The sequence below is a fragment of the Protopterus annectens genome, chromosome 9.part0 (genome assembly GCF_019279795.1).
Source record: "Protopterus annectens isolate FY-2018-M chromosome 9.part0, PAN1.0, whole genome shotgun sequence".
NCBI classification, from domain to species: Eukaryota; Metazoa; Chordata; order Ceratodontiformes; family Protopteridae; genus Protopterus; species Protopterus annectens.
Genome location: NC_056743.1, coordinates 1,914,967,673 through 1,914,984,825, shown reverse-complemented (window position 1 = coordinate 1,914,984,825; position 17,153 = coordinate 1,914,967,673).

Sequence of the window (17,153 nt, the reverse complement as noted above, 5' to 3'; positions counted from 1 at the left end):
CAAGAGAGGAAAAATAAGTTGATTTTGAAAGGGCTTATTACCCCTTCCTTTGAGGAAGCCCTATCTTCTTCTTCTTCACCTTCGAGGAAGAAAAAGTCTTCGGCTCCGACCAGCCCGTCGGATCCGGCAGCAAAAAAGTCGCGGCAGGCTTCTCCGTCGGCTCCACGGACTTCGGAGCCGAGGTCGGAACGGTCTGCCTCGATGCCTCCAGCTTCGACTCCTCTGGCTTCGGAGTCGAGAGCTCGGGCGTCGAGAGGCGAGTCATCTCCATCGGTTCCACTGCCTTCGGAGCCGATGGGGGTTGCCCGCTCAGACTCTTCCCCTTCGGTGCCGAAGTCCACATCGGCTCCGAGGGAAATTGCAGTGGTAGTGGAATCTCCCTCGGCGCCGATACTTCTCGAACCCATACGGAGCCAGTCCCCCAGTCTTTCGGAGCCGGCGGAGAAGTCGACTCGGACCCGGTCGGTCTCTTCTCGGTCGTTGAGGATGTCCGATTCGGATTTAGACAAGGTGCTTCAAAGGCTTTTTCAGTCTCCAGTCTTTGCAAAGTTGATCTCGGAAGCGGAAGAATGGATTGCAAAGTGACCATCCGGAATTTGGACTTTTTCACAAATCGGTTTAATTTGCTGAGATCCAAAATGGGTCTCAAGTCCCAAGTTAAAATCGATCATTTTGTCTTTGTACTGTGGCATCATTCTAGGTGAGGGTAAGATGCTGCTCAAGGTCAGGGTCATACCAGCCTGGGCTACATGATCAGAGAGCTCCTCTATGTCTCTTTTCATGTAGTCCAGGGAGGTACGTCTCAGGTCATTCACACCAGCATGGACAATGACTGAGTCATATTTGTATTTGCTTTGGAGTGACCTGAGTGCTTGCGTTATGTGGCGGATCCTAGCACCCGACAGGCAGCTCACCGTGACCTTCTCTTTATTCAGCCTGGTGAGCGGGACGTCAGTGTGTCTGACAATAAAGTCACCTATTACAAGAGTATCAGGTGTGTTATTCAGCCTTAAGGGCTGTGGCTGCTTGACACACTGACTTTGTGGGCTATGTGTTGTGCGTGTTTTGTTTTGAGGTAGCGTTTGCTTGGATGTCTGCTTTGGAGGTCTCTGTTGCTTAGGTAGATTTTTATTTAGAGCCTCCGAGTATGTTTTTGTGTATTTATGTGTTTGGTTCGCTGATGTGGTGGGACTATGTGATACTGGAATTGTGTTGTGTGAGGTTACCTTCTCCTCCTGACCACACAGAAGCCTGTCTTTTATCAACTCATCTCTCAAATCACCAAATCTGCACATTTTAGCTATGAGAAACAAGGCTGTTTATATGCTGCAAAAGTTTCACTGAGCTTTTGATCCCTTGTGTAAAATAAGTGCCTTTCCATTGTAACATTCGTTTAGGAGTTACATATTTCTCTAAATTTATGTTCTAAGCATTTAGGGACTTCAGTAGATACCACTATAAGGCGGTCTTCCCCCTCCCCAGCAAACATAGCAGGTGCATACACAAATGAACTCTCTCTTTCAAAGGCTTCTGAAACAGATAAATTAAGCAGAATAAATGCCATTGTACGTGTGTCTTTTTTGTCAGAATAAGCAGCCTGTATGAAAATTTTGTATTCCTGCTCTAACAAGCTCTAATTTTCTGCAATATTGTTATTAAACACAAATGGTGCGGGTCTGAAAAAACTTTCTGACATGCCTACAGAATTTAGTAAAGCACAAAGCAAAATGGCCCTTGTAATTATGTATGAACATGCACACACACCAGGTACTTGTAATAACAATCAAATCCACAATAAACTGAAATACTGTACTCTGCAAAATATAACTGTACTCTGGGAAATAACTGCACTGTAATACTGCACACACTTTCAAACAGTTTGCACTTGGGATATTTTGAATAGCTTTAGTTAATATGAAAAAAGTAGCACATAGAGAAAAAATACAGTCATTTTCCCTTTTTTGTACATTTTATGCAATTTGGATATTGTTTTGAACATTTTCTTCATTATTTCAAATATTTTTATCAATATGTCGCAGTTTTGGATATTTCGTTTAATAAGACATTCATTTTGAGGGTTCTGAGTGCTTTGTTTTATATTTACAGCAAAAGAAATCATTCAGTCAACTTTTATTACCTGAAATTTGTTTCTGACCTGTTTTGCGAGTCGTTTGAGCAGTAGAGATGATCCACTTCTTTATATGTCTTCAACTCTAACTGGTTTCATGGCTGTAACTCTGGATCCCATTCTGACATCATGTCGCTCTTCTTATGTGCATTAAGAAGACGTTGAGGCTTGGGTGTTCGTTTAAGTAGTTTATTGTATACAAACACATCAGGATGGATGGCAGAACATTAAACTTAAAACGAACTATCTGACTGACTAACTACATACTTGCATGCTCATGCTCTGACTGCTCACTCAAAATGGCACTCTTGCTTGCACATGCTCAGTACTTGTATGTATGCACTGACTCACTGGAAAGCTTCTTAAAGGTATATCACACACACTGATCTACAAGACTTCTCTCATCTCTAAGACACTGATATGCAACTTGGTCTCCAAGGGGGGCCACGTGGCTTGGACCATCTTTCCCATGAAATGCCCCCCCACCCCCAAATGGGAAGCATCCATGGTCACCGTGGCTACTGGGAGAGGAAGAGAGAACCAACTGCTCAGAAAGAGGTCATCTGACTGGAACCACCAGCGACACGACATTTGCAAATTGGAGTGAGTTTTATGGGAAATGATAGAGGCTGTTGAATGGACCACTGAAGATTCACATAAGGAATCTAGCTAGGGGAACTAGAAGAACAGCAGCTGACATCGATCCAAGAGCTTGTAACACTAGCTTTGCTGGAGGGGACGGATGAAACAGGTAGTCCTGCACCTGATTTCTCAATGATGTGACACCATGAAGAGGTAATGATGCCCTTGAGCTGTAGTATCCAGATGAGTTCTTATAAATTTCAGTGTATGTACAGGAGTTAACTTTGATTTGGCAAGGTTTACTGTAATGCCAAGGGAGCTGGAGAGCTGAAGCAAGTAATCCCCTGCCTTGTAGAAGATGATGCCTGGTCGAGGCATTGAGGAGCCAATCATCGAGATAGAGAAACACCTAGAATCCTTTCAGTCTCAAGTGAGCTACCACTACTGCCATGCATTTAGTGAACACCCTGGGGTCTGTGGCGAGTCCTCTGAATGGTAGTGATTGGCTCCCAGGCAAAAGAGCAGATGTCTCCTGGAGCACCTGTTTATTTTGATGTGATAGTATGCATCCTGGAGATCTATACAGCACATCCAATCATCCTTGTGCAGAAGAAGATTGAACAGTAACCATTCAGAACTTTGACTTCCTTATGTACTGATTTAAATTGCTCAGATCCAAAATGGGTCTCAGGTCCCTGTTTTCTTGGCACTAGAAAGAAGCAGGAGTAAGTTCCAAATCCTATCTATTCCAGTGGGACCTCCTGGATGACTCTTTTTTGTAGCAGCTTTTGAACTTCTTGGGCTGCATGCTCCTTCTGACTTTGTGGAACATTGAGGAGTTTCTTCTTTTGGACAAGAGGTGGAAGGGAAAAGGGTAAGTAGTAACCTCTGGATATAATTTCTAGCAGACAGGCATGTTTTGTGATATCTGTTCAGGTGTTCAGGTGTTCAAGTGCAAGAAAAAATGACCACTGACTACCTCCAGAGATAGACAGTTGGGAAACGCTTCAGGAGCACTGATAGGGCCTATCAGAGAAAGAGTCTATGAAGCCCTGTTTTTTAGGACCCCGTAATGCATCTGGGGTGACGTCTGCCACTGAAACCTCCTCCTCTGCCTCTGGAGGAAGTACCCACGTGCGAGTCCTGAAAAGGTCCCTGAGATTTCCATAGCTACATTTTCTTACCACCTCGTTGGTTCCTAGAGAAAGAATGTTGAGGGGCACAAAAGTTGATTCCAATGGCAGACAGGGTCTTTCCCTCCTGCTCGCTGTGCATAAGTGTGTGTTTCACTGATGGCCCAAACAAGAAGGAACCATCAGAGGGGGCATTAACAAAAGACACCTTGAAGGGTTCCACAAAGTCGCATAGCCTCATCCTGTCTCCTAACAGCAATGCCTGAACCGGCTGATGCACCCTCTGCTGTATGAGAGATCTGCCTCATCGATGAATTTGCAATTGACAAAAGAGTAGCCAGCTGAGGAGAAAGCTTCTTGAGATCATCCTCAGACATGGACTCAGTGAGACAGTTTGAAACCTCCTTGATCATATCTCTCTGTAAGCGAGTAAAATGTGCCAGGTAATTTAAAGACCTCAGTATGAATTTGGCTGAGGCATAAACTCTCTTTCCAAATCTGTCCATTGGTCTGGACTCCTTATTCGGTGGATGGACAGAGGAGGTTTGCTCGGCTAGTTTCTTTTTAGTGGCTGCCACCACATCTACTGCATCAACAGGGACAGCCTTGCTCCAGTGAAGATTGTCTGAAGGAAGAAATAAGAATTTATACAGTTACCTTGGGATGGGCTCAACAGTGTCCGGTTCCTTCCAAGCCCAGCAGGAAATTACATCAATAAGCTCATCTGCTGGGGGGGTCACCCAAAACATACATGAGCCATCTCCGAAAGCCTTCAGGAACATTGGTTCCTCAAAAGAAGGAGCTTGGGAAGACCAGCTACCCTTCTGCTACAGGATTTCCAAGATGCCCCCAAAGGAGACATCTTCAGGTGGCGATCGGGGGGGATACTTCTCCCTCATCAACATCTGTGTCTTCAGTGAGAGACTCCATGGGGGAGTCTATGTGCCTCCTCTTACACGTTTTCTTCTTAAATACCTCTTCCGTAGAGTGTTCGGGGGAAGTGTCAGAAGAAGGGGGGAATCCCTCTGCAGAATGAGTGTGGAGGACCCAACAGGGGGGAGAAGTAGGAGATAAGATATGACAGAACAGCACTCTATGCAAAGAGAAGGACCCTTCTACTACCTGAAAGGCGGACAGACCCAGGAATACCTCTCCCCCTTCCTCAGAGCCAAGGCAACCGAAGATGAAAAGTTGGGGCCAAGCCCAGATCCGAGCCCTCAGGAGAGAACCAGACCCCAGCTGTCAAGAACCAAGACACTAAGGGGGAGGGCTGGATCTGACAACGCAGGTGAAACAAACCCCTCAAACCCAGTGCCTACTTCCCGGATCCAAGACCCTCCCTGATCTGACGGTATCAGAACAGGGCTGGTCAGGGAAACTGATGGAGACAAAGAAGGGAGCTTCCTGAGATCCAATGCCAACCCTCTTTGGGATTTTCATAAGATTCAAAAGTTAGTACTATGCTAACTGCACTTGTAGGCCATTTTAAGCCTAGCCAATTGCTCCATGTAAGAATCAAACCCTGCACCTTGTGTCTGTAAGGTAAATATCTTAACCATTATACTAAACACCCATGCTTGGATCTTGAGACTCCATAACCACAGGTCTGATCAGAGAAGGAGACTGTATCAGCTGGGCAGTTGCACTCACGGATCCGAGAGGGGATGGAGTTGGCAGGACCCCCATCTGGATCTGAGCCCTCAGAAATTTCCACATCATCCTGTCCATATCTAACTCTGTCAAGCTCCTTGAAGACCTGATGAAGCTGAGGAAGCAGAGCAGGTATAGAAAGTTTTTGTCGAGTTACAAATAATTATGAGGGCAAGGCTGGAAAAAATGGCTTCAATACATACTCCGGCGGCCGGATCCTAGATGTTAGGATCCAAGTAGGATGAGGATGGGGATGGGAGAGCTGGTGATAGTAATCACACCTGTTGGATCCGAAGAGGCCTGTGGAATCGAGATAGGTGTCACATTCCTTGGATCCAAAGGGGTCGGATCTGAAGTTTTCCTCTGTTTTTCAGGAGGCTCCAAAGAGGCCATTAGAAACTTCTGGTGGACTCTTTTCTTAGAATCCTCAGAACCTTGAGAAGATTTAGACTGGGTTTGAGCCACAGAAGAAGAAGCTGGAAGCAAGTCTTTAAGAATAAGTTTGTTGTGCCGGTTGGAAAGGGCTGTGGGGTTAAATGTGGCGCATATCTTGCAGTTGGATTTGAGATGTTCAGACCCTAGACGTACATGCACTTCTTGTGGACATCAAAACTGGAGATGTTATGCCCACAAAAAGTGCATTTCTTGAAACCTGTGGGTTTCTCTGACATTGCAAGCAAAATAGAAAACAGAAATATTTAACTGTAATAACAACTGTAAAGGTTATTCAAAAAATAGAACAACCTGAGCAGTTAACAAACACATGCTACACTCTAGCACTTAACTATATGTAAATAAAGCCTAAACACAGAAACACATCTTTTTTTTTTTTTTTTTTTTGGTCGAAATATCAGTAAAGGTGATAGAAATATAAGAAGTGACAAAGGGCACAAAAGGAAGAAAGGGTAGGGAGATAGAAAAAACACAACCTAATGCCAGCGACCAACTAAATACCCAATAGACAGAAGAGAAGAAAAGTCTCAACTATAACATATAAGTAGTAAAAACTAGCAAAAGATTATCCGACGCTAACAATAAGACCATAGAAAAATGTACTCTCATTGCTCGAGACTGGATCTCCATCTTGACACAATGGTGGCAAATGAGATTTGGGGATGGAATACAGCATTATGGGTTGAGGGAGGAGCTCGAGTTTTGGATCTTAAGTCTTGTATATGCAGATGAGTTGGATCCTAAACCCATTCGTGAAGAAGAATGAAAAGGACAACATCAGATTTTATGGTTATCCCCAGATGTGTGCAAGTCTGGAGTACCTGATGTTGTGCTCTTATTAGTAGATGCCTGGTTGGGGGGGGGGGGTAATAAGCCAGTCGTCCAGATATGGGAACACTCAGAATCCTGAAGTGAGCTGCTACTACTGCCATGCATTTGGTGAACACCTTGTGGTGAGGCCAAAGGGCAGTGCCCTGAACTGGTAATGACTGGCTCTCAGCTAGAAGCATAGATATCTTCTGGATTGTCTGCTCACTTTTATGTGATAGCACACATCATGAAGGCCTATTTGGTCCATCTAGGCATCCTTGCACAAAAAGGGCAGAATAAACTGAACCGTGACCATCCAGAACTTTGTATGTCAACCTGATTTGTTCAAGTTGCTGAGATCAAAAATTGGTCTCCAGTCCCCTGTTTTCTTTGGCACTAAAAAGAAACTTGAGTGAGTTCCAGATTCTAGCTGGTCTGGTGGGACATCTTGGATGACTCTTTTTCTAGTACCTTTTGTACTTCTAGTGCTGCTGCTTTCCTCTGATTGGGTGGAACATCAGGAAACTTGCATATAGATAGAAATCGAAGGAAAAAGGGAATTACACAACCTCTGGAAATGATCCCCTGCACCAACGTATCTTTTGTGATATCTAGCTAGGCTCTCTGATGCAGGAATACTCGACCTCCGATTGCCTCCGGAGGGGGACAATTGGGCCTCCTTTCAGGAGCGCTGGTACGGTCTGTCAGAGAAGGAACTTTAGACCCTTGGTTCTGTGAGCCTCCTCTGTCACATAGGCAGCATCTTCCATTTCAGTTCCCCCCCTCTGCCCATGGAGGGAACTATCTCCACATGGCTCTTAGAAAGGGACCCTGGGACTTTCTGAACCATGTCTTTCAACCCCCTTGATGATTCCTCAAGAAGGTTCTTTGAGGGGATGAAAAACGTACACCCACTGCAGAGAGCCTTTCCATCTTTTTTCACACCTAGAGAGTGTGTCCTTCACTTTTGAGCCAAACAACGAACTACCATCAAAGGGTGCATTGATGAACAAGGACTTGAAGGGCTCCGCAAAAATCACAAAGGCACATCCAGGCATGCCTCCTGATGGAAATGCCTGAACCTACCACCCTTAAGGTTTCTTCAGCTGCATGAGAGATAAGCAGCCAGCTGTGAGGTCATAGAAGTCTGAGTCTCAGCAGTACTGGTACCTGAAATAGAATTTGACAGTTCCTTTATTAAGTTCCTTTGTAGTCCCGTAAAGTGTGCCAGGCAGTTCTGCGACCAGAGAGCAAAAGTTGCTGAAGCAAACACACACTTTCCAAATTTGTCCAATGCCCTAGACTCCCCGTTAGGGAGATGGACAGAGGAGCTCTGCTCAGCAAGTTTATTCTTGGTGGCTGACGCCAAGACCATAGCATGTATGGGCACTCCCTTGCTCCAAAATTTCCTTCCTACAGGTGTTGCCAGAATCCAATCCGGTCTTTTGTGGATTGGCTCAACTTTGTTAGGCTCCATCCAAGTCCACCTAGAGATCAAGTCAATGAGCTCATCAGCAGGCAGAGTTACCCAGGAGGTAGACAGGCCAGCTCCAAAGGCTTCCAGGAATACTGATTCCTCTGCAGAAGGGTTATCGGAGAACCAACCATCCCTCTGCTTTAAGGATTTCAAGGATGTCTCCAAAAGAGACTTCTTCGAGTGGTGATCTAGGGAACCCTTCCCCTTCAACAAAATCAGCTTCTTCTTAGATTATATCCTGAGGGGAGTCTAAGTGTCTCCTCTTGCACTTCCTCTTTCTAGGATCTTCTTTGGTGGGGTACTCCGGAAGTGTCGGAAGAGATAGAAATAACTTGCTAGGTAACCAGGAGACTTTGGTCTGGCTGTCCCTGTGGTGTAGAATGATGGGGCTCAAGGTGCATAGACACACAGGATCAAGAGGTAAGATCCGAGGGGGGTAGTATCTGTCTGTTCTGTTGGAGCAAAGAACACTCTCTTTACCACCTCAAAGGCAGAGTGCTTCGGGGTGAAAAAAGCCAATGAAGCTGAGAAGACATGCTTCCGCTCCATTGGATCCTCCTGTCCTGTAGGCAGTCCACCCTAGGTGGAGGATGGAGCTGAGCTGTCCAATGCTGAGGTTCTGAGTGGAAGAGATGGCTCTGAAAGCTTTGGAGTCATCTCTAATGCCTTGGATCCAACAGGGGCGCTTTGGCTTCGACAGTCGTCCAGCTCCAAAAACGTCAGAGCTGGTGTACTCAGAGATAGCTTCAGAGCAGAAGATATCAACATCTTTGGATCAAAACCAGATGAAACTGTAAGGCTCAGATCCAGGGGCTCTAAAACTACAGGTTGGATCAGAGAAGCAGATGAAATATAAGCGCTGACTTATGGTATTTGAGTTTGAATAAATGTACACTCGTTAGTTCTCATGGTAAGCTATGTATGAAAATTGTTGCTGGAGTCTGCTATTTATGTAGCTAATAATTCAGTAAGGTGACTACACCCTTTAGACAATTTTCAGCAAATATTATATGTTCATCAATGGATTTTGTGACTACTGCCTACAGTTAATAACGCCTAAATGATGTGTTTTAGTTTCTGTGATTAGTGCAAACTGTTTTAAGTCTCAAAGAACCTGTGTAACTTACTTTAAAGTAGATAAGGAGTGTACTTACTTCCTGCACGTATTGACTGTAACACTTCTCTCCTCTTTCAGTAACCAAACCTTCTTCTCTACCCCCCTTGCTGGATTCCACTGCCCTATTCCTAACACGCTGTCAAATCCTTCTTACGGAACTTTACACCAGGAACCGCGGCTACATATATTTCAAGGACAAAGTGCCTCAGAAACCTTATGTGTGTGCTTTATATGACTAATTTGACTAAGTAGGAAAAAGCCCATAATTTAACAATTTTTTCACTATTTCTGCCGACCTGCCTATTTGTTTCTGGCCTGTACTAGTGAAGCGCTTCGCCAAGAGGGACAGCTGCTTAGTTATTCACCCCTTCCCTGTATCTCTCCATCCCTGTTAATGCAATCCCATTTACCACTCAGAGCTTAACTCAGCTATAATACTTGATCTGGCTTATATTTGGTCAAATTTAGAAAACAGACTGTGGAAGCAGGGTAGCTAACTGATTCTCTACCAAGACAGATTATTTTTACTTTGCCTGATTGTTTTCCAGCCCACAACCCTTGCTAAGAACAATGAATAGGGTCTCTGCCCACTCCGCTCGCTATGCTACTCTCCCTGCCCCCAATTCCCACCCACCCCAAGTGCTCCTACATTTATTATAACCAGAAACCCCTACCATCAATCTGACAACCAACCACACCATTACTCCCAACTCTAACTCCACCACCATCCACTACTATCCTTCCACTTCCATCAACATGATTCATCATACCATACTGACACTCATTACATGCACTCTCCTTGCACATCTTACATCTTACCAAAACACCACTTTTCTCCCACTCAACCACTTCCACTGCACTATGACACTCACCAGCATTCATGACTCACCCTCTCTTTACTCCTCTCCCACCAACACAAATACCACCCCAATGCACCCCCCACTTTATCTATCAACTACAATACTCAAACAAAAGACATCCCTAAAACTTAATAAACTAATCCCCCACATTATCTATCACCTACTACACCCAAGCAAAAAGCTTCCCTAAAATACAAACTACTTCACACATTAATAAAACGAATGTCCTCAGCCATAACAAAACTTGCCCTCAGTGGCGACATCCCTCCATCTCCAACTCCACTCCTAATAATCTGTCTAACAACCATAACTTCTCCCAAACTATGGCCAATAGAAAGCCAACTGACCTCCTTCTCCTAAGCCTAAATATCAGAAGTATAACCAATAAAGTCCGCAAACTCCATGCCAACATAGACTTGTACTCACCAGATATCATCATTTTATTTATTTATTTTACATTTATTTATTTTACATTTGTTTACTGGGAAAGTCTGACTGGACACATGTCCATTTTCAGCGGAGGCCCGAAGAGAAAAGCTCCACATTACAATACATTACATGAGAGTAAAAAGAAGTAGAACATACATACGTATGGCATATATACACATCAGGACAACATGCTGGTGATTAACAAACTTACATATAGCATATATACACACAATAGGATATCATGCTAGTGATTAACATTTCTTACATCCTGACAGAAAGCCGGCTAAAACCACACATTAGCAGTGAGCAAATTCTCCTTCCTGGTTATGACATACTAAGAGCAGACTGGCTGGACAAGACAGGGAGTGGCGTAGCTCTAATGTTTAAACAGCATCTAAACATTCAGATCCTAAACGTAGCAGCACCTAAAATTGGCAATGAAGAAATAATTTATACCAACCTCAAAATAAACCAAAATAAAACCATTAACATAATAGGATGCTACTTCCCACCTGGCCATAATATCCCTCCACTAGAAAGCCTCCTCAGTTGGGTTAACCACCATCTCCCCCAAGAGACCATAATTTTAGGTGATTTCAATATCAACTGGCAATCCTGTTGCAACAACCATCCAACTCAGCATCTAAACCTTCATGGTTTAACCCAACTCATCCAGTCACCTACCAGAATAAATAAAAACTCCTACAAGCATACTATGGACTGGATACTAGTCAGCAAGATCCCCCAATCATATATAGCAGGCTGCCTACCAGATAGCCTCAGTGATCATACCCCAACATTCCTACTCAAAAAACACCTATACCAAGTTAAACCCATCATCTATCGGCAAGTATGTAATAAACTAAACTTTAACCCACTCACATTCAACTCATCCCTTAAAAACTGTAACTGGACTCCACTAAAGTACCTCAGCCTAGATGACACAGTTCAATTTTTCAATACTACCTTCCTGGATATCCTAAATACCCACGCCCCCACAAGACTTACCAGAGTCAAACCCCAGTCCCCCCCATGGCTACAGAAAACCACTAGGTCAGTGATGAAAATCAGAGATAAAGCTTGAGATCACTGGCGCAAAACCAAAACCCCCTCAGCTAGACAGAAATTCCTAGAATTGTGCGATAGAGTCAAAAAGCTAATAAAACAGGACACAATCCAATATTACCAATCTGCTCTTAACTCCTCCCAACACAACCCCAAGCAATTCTGGTCCTTCATAAACTCCATCCTCCACCCATGTAAAGTCAGTACCCCTCCACCTAACATTCTCCACTCCCCTGAAAATATTGCTACCTCATTCAATAAACACTTCACACAAACCAGAATATCACTAGCTAGAAAACACAACCTCCCTCCCCTCCACCCCATGCCTACACCTAGTAATCTCCCCACTGCCTTCTCTTTTTCTACTACTCCTACCTCCAACATAAAAAAAACTTTTAACTAAACTTAAACCCACTAAACTAGCAGCCGACAACCTCCCTAGTGAAGATCCAATAATTGCAGCTGACGCCCTAGCCTACCCAGTCTCAATCTTGATTAACCAATCTCTAGCAGAATGCTACGTCCCTTCACTATGGAAAATTTCCCACATCATCCCCCTCCACAAAGGCGGCCCCTCCACAGAACTCAACAATTACCGGCCCATAGCAATTCTCTCTCCACTCTCCAAAATACTTGAGAGATGCATTCACTCTCAAATCCTCGACTACCTCCTTACTAGCAACCTCCTTTCTAACAGTCAACATGGTTTCCGGCCATATACAAAAAACAAAAACTGAAGTAGGCACTGCAGCACTCAAAACAAAATGAAAATTGATTTTAATGTTAAGCGCTTTTCGTTTGATGAAGTACACAAACTTCTTCAGACAAAATGAAAAACACTTAACATTAAAATCAATTTTCATTTCGTTTTGAGTGCTGCAGTGCCTACTTCAGTTTTTGTTTTTTTGCATTTGGAGTTTTTAACATTGTTCTGAGTATGGTTTCCAGCCATACCATAGCACTACCACTGCCTTACTCACTTTTACCAACACTATCCTTCCGCATAAAAGCAATGGCCATTTCTCCTCTGCAACTTTCCTAGACCTATCTAAGGCATTTGACATGGTCTCACACAAACAACCCATCTCTTTTCTCAATGACCTATCCTTTTCTCAATCTGTCACCAACTGGTTTCAGAGCTACCTGACATGCCGCCAGCAATCCATTGTTTGGCAGAATAACGTATCTCCCCAACTCCCTGTCTCTACTGGTGTTCCCCAAGGATCCATCCTTGGACCCTTACTCTTCTCCATTTCACCAATAATCTAGTCACCGCCACCAAACAAGCCTCTCTCATACAGTATGCAGATGACTCCTCCATCATCTGCTCATCCCAATCCCTACCCGTACTGCAAAAGGTCACACAGGATGCCTTTTCCTCTGTTGAAATTTGGCTATTTGATGCCCAGCTAATACTCAATCCAAACAAAACTAAACTCCTCCTCTTCCAATCTACCAAACATACTCAAAACTACTCTCACTTTAATATTATAGCCAACGACAACACCATTATCCCCCAACAGATCACACCAAACTGCTAGGAGTTGAGATAGACAATAATCTCAAATTCAACATTCACATTTCCTTGACCATAAAAAAGTCCACAAAAAACTAGGAGCTCTATACAGAAATAAGCAATTCCTCACCAAAACAGCCAGGATTTCAGTTGCTAATTCCCACCTTATCTCCACCTTTCTCTAAGCCTCTCCAGTATTTACCAACCTTAGGCAAAGCGATGTAAATAAACTCGAGACCTGCTACACGAAAATCACCAAGTTTGCCACCGGGGCCTCCTACCATAGTCAGCACTGTATCTCACTTGCTGAACTTGGCTGGCTAGAACTCCCTCACCTCCTTCAATGGTACCAACTCTCAATTGCCCACAAACTAGTAAACCATCCTCTAAAAATCCCATCCCTCCAAAATCTACATCAGCCCTATTACACCACCAGACCACTACGCTCCAGCAACAAAAATCAATTACAGGTAACCAGAGCCAAGAACTCTGCTAGAGAAGCACTCTTCTCCAACTCAATAGCCATGTTATGGAACACCCTCCCCCCACAATAACCTCTGCACCATCATGCACTCACTTCAAAGCTGTACTTAAATCTCACCTAAAAAATGCTGGTTATGCCCTTGTAGCACTCCTCACTAGCATCTCCCACTCCACCCACCCACAACCTCTCTTCCACCCCACTAACTACTTTGATTACAACCAACTCTGATGCTTGAAAGCTTACCACTTATATCACTGCTGTATTTTTTTTACTGTAACAATGTGAATATCTGCTATTTAATTATTAGAATACATGCCATCTTAGATAGCACAGATGTTATGTGAGTACTGTATGTATTATGTTATTCATCATGAATTAGGATTGTATTACTGTTACTTTTATACATGCAACTACATCTACTTCTTGTAAGCATATACTTAAATTCATCTATATTGTGTCTCCCCAGGCCTCCGCTGAAAAAGGACCTGTGTCTAGTTGGAATTTCCCGGTCAACAAATGTAAATAAATAATAAATAAGTAAACAGTTGGAGAAGTAGACACATGGGCTTCCTGACCCGAAGGGGTAAGAGTCGGAAGAACACCCATCTGTATCTGTTGTTGTTGTGTCTTTTGGCTTATCCCGGTTAGGGGTCGCCACAGCGGAACTCCGGTCTGATAATGTTTGGTAGTGGATTTTTACGTGCCGAGTTACCAGCCCTGATGCACAACCTTCAACGAAGGCACGCCCATTCACGCATGCCTCCACACAGAAGATGCTCTAGCTGAGAATCGAACGCGACAACGTCTTGCTGTGAGGCAACAACGCTACCGCAGCACAACTACCGCGGGTAACATCCATCTGTATCTGTGTTGAGAGAAATTTCCTCATCATTCTGTCCACATCAGTGTTGGTCAGCCTTCTGGAAGAATAAGAGAAAGCCACAGATGGAGACCTAGGGTACCGGCATGATTCAAGGAAAGGGGAAGGTACTCTAGAGGGTACTGAGTCTAAATATGGGAACACCTTGCGCTAGGCAAAGGCCTTGGATCCAAAGAGGTTTGTTGACTCTGACGCCGGCTGGACAGGAGCAATTTTTAGATCTGACCTATACTTTTTCTTTGGTGGTTCTGTGGTAGGATCCGATGATGGAGTTGAGGACCCCAAAGACCTTGAAGACTTAGATGAAGGCTCCTTCTTCTTGAGTTTGGGGGACTGAGCACCAGAAATAGTTCTTAAAAGGACGAGGAAGTAATCCTTTCAGTATTAACTTGTTCTTCATATCCATCACTGCTCGTGGATTAAAAGCTTTGCAGATAGAACAGTCTATCTGAAGATAGTCTGGGCCCAAACAGTAGATGCATAAAACATGAGTGTCTGACAAAGACAATTTGTGTCTGCATTTCTGGCATTTCTTAAAGCCAGTGGGGCCTTTTACAGACATTCTAAAGATACTAAAGAGATAAAAAAAAGTAGAAGAAAGTTTTTCTTTGCTTTTTCCTATTACAGGTAGAAATATAGAAAAAAATAGAAAAGCAGAAATATTACCAACAATGGTAATTTAAACTACACCAAGAAAAGTGTAAGGTGGAAAAGGGAATATAAAAAGGGAGACATTATAAATAGAAAAACTGTTATAAGTTAAAGAGAACAAGAAAAGAAAAATAAACTTATCTCAAATGTTAAATGGTCGAGAGCTTAAGGTGACCATGTCCAAACGAGAAAGTGGCAAATGAGATCTGAGGTATGTTAGGGGTTGGTAGATTATGGGTAAGGGACGAGCTTGAGAGTTTTTAGGTGGCCACGAGGTAAAACAATGGCAGAGTCTGATCCGAGGGTTGGATCCAAACCCAGCTGTTGAGGAATGAATGAAAACTGACATCAGATCAGATAAACAATTGTTTTGATTTCCTGAACTCTTTAGTTCTATGGAGATAGAATGTAAGTTATCTCTGAATATCCAGCAGGTACAGCATGTATTCTCCCTTTTTGGAAAACCTTGGAAAAAAAACAGGCAGATTGATGGACTGGTTGACAGCTGTCTCCAATGTCACTTTAGGTAGGAAAGAGGGGTTAGTCCGAAGGGAACAGATACTGCAGCTGGGAAAGAGTACCTGGAGTTCTGATGCTCATCTAGCCGATGTAACTGCAACCAGCAAATTGGTTTTCAAGACAAGAATTTTAAATCCACCTTGGCAAAGGGCTCAAAGGTGTATTGTGTCAAAGCCGGAAGAAGTACTGTTAAATCGTACACAGAAATAGGGTCCTTAATAGGTGGACAATGTAAAAAGTTACCTTTGAGAAAGGCCTTACAAAATTTCACTGATGCTAAGAAAGAATGATTTTCGCATATGTGAAAACTAGAAATAACAGCAATTGAATCTTAACTGTAAAATAACTAATTCCACTATTGAAAATGGAGGTAAGAAACTCAAAAATAGTTAGAGCAGGTGCTGAAAAATAGATCTAGCTGTCTCTGGGCAAGCCCAGATAGAAAATCTCTTCCATTTGCTCTTATAAATCTTTCTGGTAGAATCTTTTTGAGAAGATATTAGGATAATATGAACCAGAAAAGAAAGGCTAGACTGTCTAGTCATCACTGGAAATGGAGAAACCATGCTGCCAATTTGAGAGTTTGAATATCTAAGTGAGGCATCCCTGATGGGTGAAATACAAGGTCCTGAGAAAGATCCAACACCCATGGAGGGTGTACTATATGAAGCCGCATGAAGGGTGACAAGGCCAGAATGGGGTGATGAGAATTAAGTTGGTCTTCCACTGAGGTGCTTTTTGAAGAAACTTGGGAATGAGAGGGGTGGAGGAAAGGCATAAAGAACACGTTGCACTTGGAATCGAGGGAAGAAGTGAAGAGGTCGCGGGAAGGTTGGCCCCACTGACGAAATATCTTTACTGCTACTAAGGAGTTCCGAGATTACTTGCAGGGGAGAAAGATGGACCTGCTCAGCTTGTCTCCCAGCATGTTGGACTTCCCTGGTATATTCATTGCCAGCAGAAAGTGGCCAGAAGAGATTGCTTATTGTCACACCCTCCATGCTTCTTGACATAAGAGGGCAGGATCACATTCCCCCAGTTTGTTAATGTTCCAGACCACTGACATGTCACATGTCTGAATAACAACCATCCCTAGAGGGAGAACATCTTGGAATACCCGCAACACTAATAAGATTGCTCTCTCATTTCCAGGACACTGATGTGAAGAATGACCTCCAACTAAGACCACGTGTCTTAGATAGACCTTCCCAAGTAATGCACTCCATCCTAGTTTGGATGGGTCTCTAGTCACTGTGGCCTTGGGTGGTAAACGGATAAAAGGATGGCTCTGAGAAAATTCTTCTGTGTGAATCTACCAAGCTATGTGTTCTCTGCATATCTTTGAAATTCAAATCAGTGTGGTAAGGGGGGTGAAGTACTATTGACCACTGCACTGCAC